Consider the following 14,354-nt stretch of genomic DNA (forward strand, 5'->3'; position numbering starts at 1 on the left):
TAGTGTTATTTGTCCACCTGCTCTATGGCCTGCACTATCTAGGTAATGGTGACATAGGAATGAATCAAAGTCCTTGCCTTCATGGAGCTTACATCCCAGTGAAAGGTATTCAGAAGTTTCCAATTTCAATTTTTTGAGACCCTAGCATTCTCATATTTGGGGACAACTTGAATCAAGATCCTGTAACATTTTAATTTATTAAATGAGAAAAATGGAATGGGCTTATTTTATTTTTGCTGGGTGTGAAGCAGGGCTGTGAGGGAGGCAGTAGAACTGCTCTCTGAATTGTCTCCACCTTGGAGTGGCAGAGACCCTAAGCCTTGCATTACCAGGAGTGTTGGCAGTGTGCCACAAGGGGTGGGAATTAAAGGGCAGAAAAGATAAGGGTCTTGCTTGGAGTTCCAGTTCCCTAACTAATCCAGGGGAGGTGATAAATTATAAGCCATTACCTCTCTAATTAAAAGTTAATGAGCTAGAGGAGTTCCCTGGTGGCTTAGTGGCTTAAGGATCTGGCATTGTCACTGCTGCTTGGGTCACTGCTGTGGCGCAGGTTCGATCCCTGGCCGAGGAACTTCTGCATGCCACAGGCATGGCCAAAAAAAGTTAATAAGCTGGAAGCTTGCTTAGTGGATAAGATTCTGGCAACTGAAATCTTGTCAAAGCATTGCAAAGTTCTACATCCTCCATGAGGGTAAGAAAGCATTGGGGAAGCTACTAATGGCAGAGCTCAGAGAGGGGGATGACATAAGTGCTCCTGTGGAAGAGGAGTTAGGATTCTGGGTGAGGAGCCTCAGGTCTTTCCTACTGAGAATCACTGAGCCAGGTGCTGAGATTTGAGGGAATGAGATTTTCCTCTAGGAAGGTAGATCCTCAGGCAACTCAGAAGTATTAGATAAGCAAGAGAAGAAAGGAGACAAACTTTTTGAAATTAACTGTTTGATGCTGTGTTAAGTCCTGCTTGTGTTTCAGGGCTCTCCAGGACCTCTGCCCACACTGTTTTTACCTATTGAATGAATAATTCGTTTGCACGTAGTTTCTAATGCTGGACCGTCTTATTCAGCAACATCATTCCAGCCAGGATGTATTGTGAACCATCTATCTCTCTGTGTCTAGAATAGGCATTGCTCCATTCATGCCCATGTCCTCTCCATCTTCCTTGGAGGCAAGGATTTACATATTCATCATGTTGGTTTAGAAGTTTAATTCTTGATGGTGTGATTTTTAGAAGAGAAAGGAAACCCAGGCCTCTTTCCAGTACAAGGACCCCTCCCAACTGCTTTGGAATGACCATTGTGTCTTCAACTATGGGTTTTGAATTATCTATGTCACAGTCACCTTGTGCTGCTTCTCTAAAATTCCCATTTCTCTGATGCATCCCAAGCCTTCTGAACCAAAGTCTCTGGAGTGGGACTGAGGAATTTGCATTTAAATAAGTTTCTCAGGCGGTTCATAGGTGCACTAAAGTTTGAGAACCACTGGTTTAGATTCATAGACTGTTAGGAATAGCCTTGGAGATTCCCTGGGGTCCAACCTGTGTCCCATTGGAAAGAAAGCAGCCTAACTTTTCCTGCAGTTAAGCTTGGGAAACGTTTGGGGTGTTTTGTTTGTTTCTTTGTTTAAATTAGAATGCCCACGCAATTCGGTAGGCCAGTAGGGACAAATCCCCTTCCCAAGGATCACCGTTATGTGACATGCTGCTACTAGCAGGCTCAGGTCAGTAGCCATTACAGCTGAAGGTGAACGTAGTTATTTTGTTTTCAGCAGCTGTAGTTTAATTCTGCTAACATTATGTTATGAAACCCAGATATTGGCATGATGGTTGACAAAACGGAGACCGAGTATGAGTAAATTGTTTTTTGTGCCCTTGACCTCTGCCTTGTCATTCTAGTATTCATATGTCAAATGTGGCTTCTCTCAACTCACTAACATTTTAAAAATCATTCATCCCCACATTTCTGTGTTTCTGTTCATTTGGCCCACTGCTGAGGGAAAACAACACAGACATCTTTGATTTTGTCCAATGTTGTCATTTTAAAATTTTGTTTTAGAAAGAAGTCCATTTTCTTTAATGTTATATAAGAAAGTTATGAGAAGAACCAAAAGTAAATTAACCATTATCACATTTGCTTACACCACAATCTGGTTTTTCGTATTAACTTTACTATTCAAACAACAGAAAGTAGGTGACAATTTAGGGATTGGGAAAGAGATAAAACCAAAAACACCTTGCTAGCATGTTTATTCTACACTGTGTATAGCTGTGCTCACAGAGATAGCTTCTCTTACTTTTCTGCTGTGCAGGAATTCAGTTGTATATAAAACTGAACCTGCTCAAAAGCTGAGGGAGTCTAGAAATTATGGGTCCATATCTGGGTGCATTGTCATACAGTTCAAATAGTGGTGCAGCTACTAGCTTGTAATTTTTAGGGATTGCGAATAAGGCTTTCTCTTGAAGCTGAACCCAAAACAATTTCTGATGTTCCTTAGGTTTTGTAATGTGTGCAGGAATATATGGATACTGAGGAGGTTCACAATTTGGTCTCCACCAGTTACCAATGCAATCATCAATGACCCAGTCTTGCAGGACTCCATCTTGACAACCCAGTATCTCTGTCATTAAGTGTTTTTGTCCTTCAGACTTCATCTTCTCTTGTATTAAGCTCACCACCAGGTAATTTGAAGAAAGTTGTTTCCAGCTGTAGCAGTAACACATGGGGTAGCTGGTGCTCATGGACAATCAAAACCCCTTCTACAGTCCTCCTCATGCCAATTTTATCAAATTCCTCCCTCATGTGCTGAAATCTGGTGGCAACAGAGCTGTCCTTATAGAGGGGCTCTTTTGTACCAAAAGTATAGTTGGTAAGAGGGTACAGGTTGATGGTGCGCTCCAGGGTGAGGCGCTTGGTCTGCTGCATGTACTTGTTGCCATACTGGTTGACCCCTCTGGGCCCAGCTGGTCTGTGACTGATTGGGCGGCACCACGGACATGCTGGCAAGCTCTGGCACTAGCAGCGAGTGGAAAGAGGGAGGCAGGGAGACTTCCCTGTGCTGGTACCCACTCAGCAGCCGCGCCGCCCACCCTTAACAAGGGAGTGCCCAATACTGTCATTTTATAGATGTGAAAATCAGGATCAGGGGAGATGAAGTAATTTATCTGGACATGTTGGGCTGCAGCAAGCCCCCAGATCTTGCTCCTTTTAGGCGAGTATTCTTGCCTTTACTGGGCTGCTTTCCAGCAGGTGGGAGCGTTCCTGTAAAGTTCTTTGCTGAGTCTCACAGTTCTTGGCAGACAAATCCAATATTCCCATTTCTAAAGACACATTATTTAGCATTCCCCTGTGAAAGCAGGGAAATTGCCTTGAATTATCTACTCAGTCTGAGATTTGGAGTACTTGTGTCTTCCTCTCTGTGTCTTGTTCTACATGACTGAGTTTTTTAGAAGGGAGGGATAGTGTTTGGCGGATAATGTAGACCAGGGGATTGTCTTCAGTGCCTGGGAGGGTGGATGTGTTGTAATTATCCAGTCCTATGATACTTATGTCACAATTAATTAGATGTCTCTAAATTACTTTGGAGACAACAGATGATTCAATTAATGGGCAGGAGCAGCTGCCTTGGAGCAAGGAGGTAGGGGCAGCCTTATTTTTATTTTGCATTCCCATTCTCCTCCATACCCTTCTTTACCTGATTTGCTTTGGAGACCCTCCTGGCTTTAAAAAATGGCACAGACACAGTCTTACTTGGAATCAGCAGGAAAAACATTTAGCAAACAGTGCAAAGCTAGAGTGTTTGCTCAGTTCCTTCAGAGGATGCTGATGAGCCAGTAAATCCTTGTGATTGTTTTCTAGAGTGTGGTCAATCCTTTTTGGGGGAGCAGGGTAAGATAAGTCAGTCATGAAGAGTAAGTTTGATAGTAAAGGATCAGGAACTTAGAGTTATTTCTTGGAGGAAAAAAACCTCTGTAGTTAGTAGACAGTTTGAAATTTGAGCCAGTAGCTTTTGCCTTGTGAAAATGGTGCAAAACCTAAAGTGTTCTTGATCATGTGACAGCCACTGCTCATTCTCTACTCAGCATCTATCCTCTTATTATTTATTCTTTCTTAGAAGACCCTTATTTTGTTTAGGCAACAACGTGCCCAGATAAAAATGCCTTCCAAGACTCCCTTTCAGGTGGAGGGCGGGGCCCATGTCATCCAGTAAGGGGAAGTTTACTTACTACTTACTGGATGGAGCTCTGGGAATACCTTCCCCCCCCCAGTAGAAAGGGGCAGGTTAATCTGGGACATGCCTTTGCCCTTGGGCTAGGACTTTTACCCTTTCTGTCTAGCATATGATTGCCATACCTTGGGAGGGAACAACCATCTTACAGCTCTGGGGACACAAGCCACATGCTAAGAATGGCAGAATACCAAGTTAGAAGCTGGGCCCTTGCCTCGATGACTTCTTTCAGCAGGCCACCCCATCTTCTTCTGGACTTTGGCTATATGAGAAAAAAAAATCCTTTCTTAGTTTAAGCTCTTGTGGTTGGATTTATGTTACATAAAGTCCAGTACAACTTCGGGAAACTGCTGGTTACGTGGTTCTTATACACAATAATTGAGCCAGTGGACAGTTCAGCTTATTATATGGAGCTGGAAATTCTAGATGTGCAGAGGTTGCAATCTCTGCTAGGCTTACTCTTTTGGAGTTGCAGGACACCAAGATACAGAAACTTAACAAATGTTATTCTCCCTAAGCTGGTGCCCAGCAGCAATCAGGTATTATCCAGTTTGCAGCTTTGCTAAAGGAAGATTACATCGAAAAGTCAGAGTAGTCAGGAGCCAACACTTAGTGTGATTCCTTTGTCTTAAGGGGGTGGGCCATGAGAGGTTTGCGTACGACCCTGGAGTAAGCTCTGTGCACAAGACTTATTAACTGCTTCCAAGGGCAGGAAGTGTTTAATTTCTTCCTCTGGGGCTGAGATGGTAGTCCAGGAGGACACTCAAGCACAATTCTGATACCTTATCTGAGGCAGTTCCAATGAATAGGTTCTCTTTGATGGGTCCATTAAACAGCAAATAACAATATTTGTGAACAAAGATTTATCATAGGAACTCTGCAACCATTACATGTCCTCTTTTCTTGTTTTGTTTTTGCTTTTTAGGGCCCCACCCACGGCATATGGAGGTTCCCAGGCTAGGAGTCGAATCAGAGCTACAACTGCTGGCTTACACCAGAGCGTCAGCAACGTGGCATCCAAGCCATGTCTGTGTCCTACTCCACAGCTCACAGCAACGCCAGGTCCTTAACCCACTGAGCGAGGCCAGGGATTGAACCCGCAACCTCATGGTTCCTAGTTGGATTCGTTTCTCCTGGACTACAATGGGAACTTCCATGTCCTCTTTTCTTATTGTGTGCATATCTTCTGTTAATAATAAGATCTAATAACAATATTATAGTTATTTACATAAGAAAAATAAATAAGAATTGTAGATTACTAATTCCATTTGTTTGTGACAAGAAAGGAAAATAGTTACATGGTGAATATTTCAAAACCTTTAGGCTTATGAAGAGGAAAGTTCATAAAAAATGGGCAGAAGACCTGAATAGACATTTTCCTAAAAAGGACATTCAGGTGATCAAGCATATGAGAAGATGCTCAACATCATTAATCATCAGAGAAATGCAAATTAAAACCACAGCGAGATAACACCTCACACCTGTCAGAATGCAATCATAAAAAAGAACACAGATGACAAATGTTGGTGAGGATGTGGAGAAAAGAGAATCCTCATACATTGTTAGTGGGAATGTAAACTGGTGCAGCCACTGTGGAAAACAGTATGGTGGTTTCTCAAAAAATGAAAAATAGAACTACCATATAACCCAGCAATCCCACTTCTGTGTATATATCTGAAAAAAAAGCACTAATTTGAAAAGATGTATGTGCCCCAATGTTCATAGCAGCACTATTTACAGTTGCCAGGATATGCAGACAACCTAAGTGTCCATCAACAGATGAATGGTTAAAGAAGATGTGGTACATATATACAAAAAAATGAAATATCGCAACATGGATGGACTTGGAGTGTATTATGCTAAGTGAAATAAGTCAGAAAAATATAAATTCTATGATATCACTTATATGTGAAATATAAAAAATAAAACTAGTGAATATGCCAAAGAACAAACAGACTCAAGATACAGAAAACAAATTAGTGTTTACCAGTGGGGGAAAGGGCAGAGGGTGGGGCAAGATGGATAGAGGATTAAGAAGTATGAACTATTATGTATAACATAAACTATGAAGATATATTGTACAACACAGGGAATATAGCCAATATTTATAATAATGATAAATTGAATCATTATTTTAAAATGTAATTAAAATTGTAAATCATGGAGTTCCCTTCATGAACTTTGTCAGCAATTAATGGACCTGACTGGGATCCATGAGGATGAGGGTTCGATCCCTGGCCTCGATCAGTGGGTTAAGGATCCGACATTTTGGTGAGCTGTGGTGTAGGTTTACAGACACAGCTTGGATCCCGAGTTGCTATGGCTGTAGTGTAGGCAAGCAGCTGAAGGTCTGATCCGATCCCTGGCCTGGGAACTTCCATATGCCCTGAACTGTTACGTATATAAGCAAAAAAAAAAAAAAAAAAAAATCCCTATGTTGTACACTTGTAACATATATTGTACATCAATTATACTCCAATAAAAATAGTTTTAAAAAGTAAAGGAAAAAACCCCCAAGCAAAACAAAAACAAAAAGTGGAGTTCCTGTCATGGTTTAGCAGAAATGAATCTGACTAGTATCCATGAGATATGGGTTCCATCCCTGGCCTCGCCCAGTGGGTTAAGGATCCGGCATTGCGGTGAGCTGTGGTGTAGATCACAGACAAGGCTCAGAGTTGGTGTTGCTGTGGCTGTGGCGTAGGCCAGCGGCTACAGTTCTGATTTGACCCCTGGCCTGGGAACCTCCATATGCAGCGAGTGTGGCCCCAAAAAGAAAAAACAAAAGCATTCATACTTCTCAGGTAATAAATGCCTGTTAAGCTGAAAAAAATGCTTGAAAAATTAGTAATAAATGTTTTCCTGTTATCAGTGAAAGATATTATTTGCAATAAAATCTTTAGCAAGATATTTGGTTTCATATCCAGTGATATGAAAATCACTGGATAAAATAGAAAATTCTTCATAAGATTGCTGAAATTTTTCCTCTGTTCATCAGTGCTGTTTAGAAACGTGGAAACAGAGTTTGGGGTAAAGTAGAAAAGAATAGTTTTATTGCTTTGTGAGGCAAAGGGGGCCACAGCAGGCTGATACCCTCAAAACTGTGTCACCCTGGAGGGTAGTGAGGGGTCTTATACTGTTCAAGGAGCAGGGCATGATCAGCTCAAGGACATTCTTCTGATTGGTTGTGGTGAGGTAATTGGGAGTCAGCATCATCAACCATCTGGTTCCAACTGGTCTGAGGTCTAGTGCTTGTGGGCAGCCTACAGTTAACTTCTTTAACCTGGTGAGGGTTTTAGTTTCTGCAAAACAGCTCAAAAGACATGGCTCGGAATGTTATCTATAGTCCTTGAGGAAGACTATAAAGTCCTTGACTTTGTTGAATGGCTAAACTGTTAACTATTCTGTCTTGCTTGACTGTTTTCCTTTCTGCATTTTCTCACTTCTCTGATTAAATGTATTCTTTGACTCAGTTGGTTTTTTTTTTTTTTACAGAGGAAATGCAGATGGAGAACATGGGTGGGTATCTAATCTGGGAAGGCCCCATAGGGTCCTGCTTGGTTATAGTAATTTGTCAGGAGTGGTGGCAAGTGTGTGGTAGCCCTTTCAGTTTGGGACGTTGGATAATTCAAATTGAACCAGGGTCCAGAAATGATGGTATGAATTTTCATGGGAAGAGTGGAGTTAGTGTTTCATCAGATGCTAATCCTACATGTCTACAAGGATATTCCTCAAACCTGACTTTCAGTCTTCTCAAAGAAAATTATGCTTTAGTCTCAATATTCAAAATAAACATGTTTTGCTCCTGAACGAGAGGATCAGGAAAATCAATTAACTACACCGCTGACATTTGCCACTTGAATCCATGGAGCTGCTCCCTCCTGATGTTATCTATGTGGAACAGGAATGATTTAGTCTCACTGCTCAGTTGGAAGGGAGGCATGAGTGCCCTTGACAGCCAGAGTACTTCTGGGGGGAACAGTTAGTCAAGGGCTCTCTGCTGGCTTCTTTGCAGAGCATGTTGAGAAAACAAATGCACAGTAGCTGTGATTCAATTATATTCACATTTTAGGCTATTTCCTACAACACTGGGTGAGATTAGGAGACATATTTTTGTGTGTCATCTTTTGTAGTGAATAAAGCTGTGGATGTTTTGGCATAAAGGTAAAACTTTTATTTGTGTAGCACCCTCCTTCATCACTAGAAACTTAGCTGGTTATTCCATCAGTACTGATCCCAATGCACTTTTTTCAGTTTTTGTAATAGCTTATAAAAATTAATGTTAATTAAATGAAAAACCTCTTTTATAGATAGGATTTTTGATGAGAGACAAAACCAAGAGTTTGTAAGTACTTTGCCCTCAAATATGTTCTACTCATATGCTAATTGCTGTGCTTCCTCTGTGCATCATTGATTTCACCTGTGAAACAAAATACATACTAGTATGCATGTGATTAAAATTATTCTTCCATGTTGGATATCATTGATGTGTGATGCCCATCAGAGTCATTAATAATTTTGCCAATACTTGCCTAGTCCAATTTTCCTCTGAGCATTTAATTTGTCATTAACTTGGTGGCTACCTTTATGAGTTTCTTAAAAAGAGAGTAATCTTTGTTTTGTACCAGGAGTGCAACTTGGAGTAATGCTTCTGTAGTTTTGGGCTCTTTACTGCCCTTAGTGACAGAATGAGCCAATTTTGTGCTAGATAGCATTATTTTGTACTTGTTTTGGAAAAACTCAGGTAGTTTAACAGGAAGCTTGCAATGCAAGTTTTGAAATTTAGTTTGAAATAATGTGGAAGCTTTGACTGGGTTCATGACAAAACCACATTTAGAAATGGAGTAATTGTCTGATATCTAGTTGTTAGGTATTCCTTGGCAATTGATTGGACCTCCTTTGCTTGTGTGAAATCGTCCTCATTGTATGTTCACCTTACTAGAATGAGGTTCACTGTTTATATTTAAAATATTATTGTGAATTCTAGTGTTTTTGTTGCTACTTTCATTATACATTTATGACTTAATAAGTACTTTAAAAAAAAATTGAGGTATAGAAGTTCCTGTTGTAGCTCAGTGGAAACAAATTTGACTAGCATCCATGAGGAGGCAGGTTCAATCCCTGGCCTCGCTCAGTGGGTTAAGGATCCAGCATTGCCATGAGCTTTGGTGTAGGTCACAGATGGCTTAGATCCCATGTTGCTATGGCTATGGAGTAGGCCAGTGGCTACAGCTCCAATTCAACCCCTAGCCTGGGTGTGGCCCTAAAAAGACAAAAAAAAAAAAAAAAAAAAAAAAAAGAATTGAAGTATAGGAGTTTCCATCATAGCACAGCCGAAATGAATCTGACTAGGAACCATAAAGTTGCGGGTTCAATCCCTGGCCTTCTAACTCAGTGGGTTAAGGACCCAGCATTGCCATGAGGTATGATGTAGGTTGCAGACACAGCTCGGATCTGGCTGACAGCTACAGCTCTGATTAGACCCCTAGCTGCGGGTGTGGCCCTCAAAAGACCAAAAAAAAAAAAAAAAAGAAAAAAAGAAAAAAAATTACCTAGGTCCCTTTGAATGTTAGTAAGTTTGAAATCTAATAGTGAATAGGTTTTAATATAGGATGGTGATAATAACTAAAATAGTAATAGTAACAACAAAATGAACACAACAGGATTGCTGTGAAAAATCCAAATTGACTTTGCATTTCAAATTTGTAAGGTGTATGGAAATGAAACTGTTTCTCCCAAACTGCCAAATCACCACTGGACCACTTAACTGATTGCCTGAAAACTCTATACTATTAGGTTCTTTGTATTGTAAGTTATGTCATGCCCTTTGAATGGAAGATTCTATTTTATTTTTTTGGTCTCACCTGCGGCATATGGAAGTTTCCTGGGCCAGGGATCAAACCTGAGCTGCTGCAGTGAAAATGCTGGACCTTAGCCCACTTTACCACAAGGGAACTCCCTAAATGGTAGATTCTATAGATTCATTTTTCAACATTAATTGAGTACTAACCACATGCCAACTGCTTTGTTAGAGTCTGGAGATATAAAGCTGAGAAAATTGTAGTTCTTCCTCTTAGGAATCAGCTGAGAGTCTACTGGGAAAGATAGAAATATAGACACTTAATAAGTCTTTGTGCTAAGTACAATGCTGGAGATAATTAGTGAGAGTACACTATGATCCATGGAAATCATAAGCAGTTCAGAGTGGCTGGAACATTAATTATAAGGCAGAGAGTGGTGAAAGGTGAAGCTGGAGGAGTGGGCAGAAACCAGATCCTAGAAGGCTGAACGGGGCTTGTTAGGAAGCTTGGAATTTGTCTTTTTGAGTCTCAGGGAGCTGCAAAATGGTTTTAGGGCAGAACAAGGTCAGGTTTATATTTTAGTAAGATCATTCTATTGGCTGTATGAAGGAAGGGCTTGATGGAGACAAGCTTAGAAGCAGAAAGACCAACTAGGAGGATGTTGTAGAAATCTAGGTAAGATATAATAAGGGCTTAGACCAGGAGGGGAGAGTAGGAGTGAAGAGCTCGTGACAAAGTCAAGAAATAAAGGAGATAGGTTGTCAGGACTTGATGATTGAGCAGATATGGGGGTGAAGGTTGGGTTAAGGCAGAGTTCAGGGTATTGATTAGTTTTCTAGATTGGGTTGTCTGTGGTGGTACCATCAATAAAGAAAGAGATTGAGTTCAGGGATAAAAGCAGGTGGGATGAAGTTGGGTGTGTAGGAGAAAAGGTTTTAAGTTTGGTACCAGTTGAATCTGAGATGCCTGTGGAATGTCTAGTTAAATATAAGACTCTAAAACTTGAGAGTATGAATGTATAAGTCATCAGAGTAAATGACTAAACCATTAGAGTGTGCGTGAGTTTACCTAATAAGAGGGAGCTGAGAGGACATTTTAAAAAGTAGCTAAAGAAGAGCCCCATGAAGGAGACAGTGAAGGCATGGTCACAATGGTGGGATGAGCACTGTGGTAGGGAAGTGCCCCAGAAACAGGAGGATAAAGAGCTTCCAGAAGGGAACAATTGAAGGCATGAAACCATGCAGAGAAAGACTAGACAATGTCCATTGGATTGACAAAGAGGAATGCAGTTATGATCTTGGGAGACAATGGTTTCAAAAGAATGGTGGGGGTAGATTACTATGGTTCCAGAAGTGGGTGGAAGGGAGCAAAGTAGAAAATTTTTAAAAGGAAGAGTCCCTGTTGTGGCTTAGCAGGTTAAGAACGTAGTGTCAGGAGTTCCCTTCATGGCTCAGTGGAAACAAATCTACCTAGCATCCATGAGGACGCAGGTTTGATCCCTGGCCTTGCTCAATGGGTTAAGGATCTGGCATTGTTGTGAGCTGTGGTGTAGGTCGCAGACGTGGCTTAGATCTGACATTGTTGTGGCTGTGGCGTAGGCCGGCAGCAACAGCTCTGATTAGACCCCTAGTCTGGGAACCTCCATTTGCCATGGGTGCGGCCCTTACAAAGACAAAAAAAGAAAAAAGAATGCAACAAGTGTCAATGAGGATGCGGGTTTGATCCCTGGCCTCACTCATTGGGTTAAGGCTTTGTTGTTGTTGCTGCAAGCTGCAGTGTAGGTCACAGATGTGGCTCTGTTCTGGCATTGTTGAGACTGTAGCTAGGCTCGCAGCTGCAGCTCCAATTAGACCCCCAGTCCAGGAACTTTCATATGCTGCAAGTGCAGCCCTAAAATGGAAAAAAAAAAAAATAGAGAAGAAAGAGAGTAGAGGAGAACAAGTTCAGGGAGAGGAAGCCCTGAGCAACATAGGGATGATCATGTAAGAGAAGGTACAATTTTGGATCTGTGACAAGGATGTGAAGTGTGGTGGAATTCACTGTTTCAAGATTTCAATAGATCTTTGGGATAAAGTTTCTTTAGGTTTTCCACAGGCATCTCAAAATCAACTAATGACCACTAGTCAGGGATGTGTGGCTCCCATAACCATATTTTCCCAGTATCACAGAATGAGGTTAGGTGGGTTTTTCCATGAAGCAACACCATAATTGTTTAAGATTTCAGCACTGGGCAGAGTTTAAACCCTAGCTCTGTCTCTGATCTCTTTTGTGGCCTTGGGAAAATAGCTTAACCTTTCACTGTCATCATTTTTAAAGTGACGGGGTAAACTGATAGTCTCTGAAATGGTATGTTGATCCCATTTTTTCAGATGGTTTTCTTCCACTAGGAAAGGTAGTTTTGGTACCAGTATAGTACCATTACAGCACTCAATAACCTTCCACTGTAATCTCCACCAGGATGTACCACCTTTCAGGCATACATACACACATGTACATCAAGTACTGCCTACTCTCATTTTACCTCCCCCATGACATTTAGGAAGGACTGTGTCCTCAGAGCCTGAACATATAGGGGCTTCTTAAGTGTTTGGCTCACTTCAAAGGATGGCTCTTCAGCCAGCCAGCCCTCCCTCATCATTTCTTTTTGTCTCATTCTCTTCTTTGGTATAAGGATGAGCTTTATTATTTAGAGGTCTTTAAAGTGGTTTCAAAACTAAAGGCAAAAAATATTTATAGTGGAAGAAAATGTACTTGTCTCATTTTTTGAACAGTCCTATCAGGAAATACTCCATGTATAGTAGAAGGAGCATGGAGTTGGGAGCCAGGAGGCCTGGGTTAAAGTACCTGTGACCTAGTTCAGAGATGGATGCTAATTTGATAAAGGTCAATAGGTATTTACTCACATTGGATGGGGCATCTGTTATGTTTACAGCCTACATTTGGATATAGGTGGGTCTGGGTGAATGTGATTGTAGATGAGTGTGTGTTTAGGGATGTTTGTTTAAATTTTTAGAAAATTTTTATTTATTCTTTTTTTTTTTTTTTTTTTTTTTTTTTTGCTTTTTAGGGCCGCACTCTTGGCATATGGAGGTTCCCAGGCTAGGGGTTGAATCAGAGCTGCCACTGCTGGCCTACGTCACAGCCACAGCAGTGCCAGATCCAAGCCACATCTGAGACCTACATGACAGCTCAAGGCAACGCTGGACCCTTAACCCACTGAATTAGGAGGCCAGGGATCGACCCTGCAACCTCATGGTTCCTAGTCTGATTCGTTTCTGCTGCGCCATGACGGGAACTCCAGGGGATGTTTATTTGAATGTACCTGTGTGGATGGGAAGGGGAGAAGATGAACCTATTCTGCTTTTAGCTTTTGTTCTCCATCTTGTTTCTATGTTTCCTGGCAACAGCAACTTTGATAAAAGAAATCTGCCCAAGCCGAATAAGACAACAAACTAAAGAATAAAAGAGGATAAACTATAAATAGCACTGGGACCAACATGGATTTCCGTTAGGTGTTCTCAGAGCTGCTAGACTCATTTATTGTTTTGTGTGTGTGTGAAACTTTTAATTGCTTTATTAAGAAAAATAGGATAAAATAAAACAGATGAGGCAGCCAAGGTTTGGAAATGGAGAGATGACACTGTTTTTAAGATGAACAAGTAACCAGCACCCCACCCCACCCCCCAGCCCTCAATTCTAAGATAACCTCAAAGGAATAAAAGATACTGTAGACTATGTATTCTTAGAGCATCTACCTGGCCATTGTGAAAATTTCCCACCAGAATACAAGCTAAGGAAAATGCTAGTTTTCATGAGATATTGAATAGGCCATCCACTAATAACAGCAATAGAAATTAAAGTATAAAAATAATTAATATAAGCAAGAACATTGTTAGTATTATGCCGCTTGCATTAAAACAACTGGTAGGACACCAGTTTGAGAACTGTCATCCACAATGATCTGGTATTCTAGAAGATTAGAGAGAAGGTGTGTGAAATCCAATCTTATTGGGCCTGAATTCCCTGTGTACAAGAGGGTGATAGCAAGGAGATTTCCCGAGTTCAAAAGGAAAAGAATTCCTGCAACCCCCTCTTCATGGAGTGTGACATCCGTTATTTATTTTATACATTTAATATCAATTTTAAATGCTTGTTAGTAAGACCATGAAAGGGGTTATTGGTGTATGAATGCTGAAGCAACTTCTTTTTATTCTACTGCCCATCTTCTAAGGAAGATAATTTAAAAGAAGAGGAAGATGAGTGGTATTAAAGCTTTGAAGTATTACCTACCTATCCTATTTGGTGGAAACACACAGAGAAACTGCAACCTAAAATAAG

The 14,354-nt window shown here is 40.9% G+C and overlaps 1 protein-coding gene and 1 pseudogene across 5 annotated transcripts in view; one reads left to right on the top strand and one right to left on the bottom strand.

Annotated features, from left to right (window-relative positions):
• The window catches only part of GPR176 (G protein-coupled receptor 176), a 139,636-nt gene that overhangs the window by 61,748 nt on the left and 63,534 nt on the right, over positions 1–14,354 (top strand). The gene's annotated exons all lie outside the window — the stretch shown is intronic.
• On the bottom strand, positions 1,970–3,414 carry LOC100155221 (annotated as a pseudogene).

This window comes from Sus scrofa, chromosome 1 (genome assembly GCF_000003025.6).
Source record: "Sus scrofa isolate TJ Tabasco breed Duroc chromosome 1, Sscrofa11.1, whole genome shotgun sequence".
Classification (NCBI taxonomy): Eukaryota; Metazoa; Chordata; class Mammalia; order Artiodactyla; family Suidae; genus Sus; species Sus scrofa.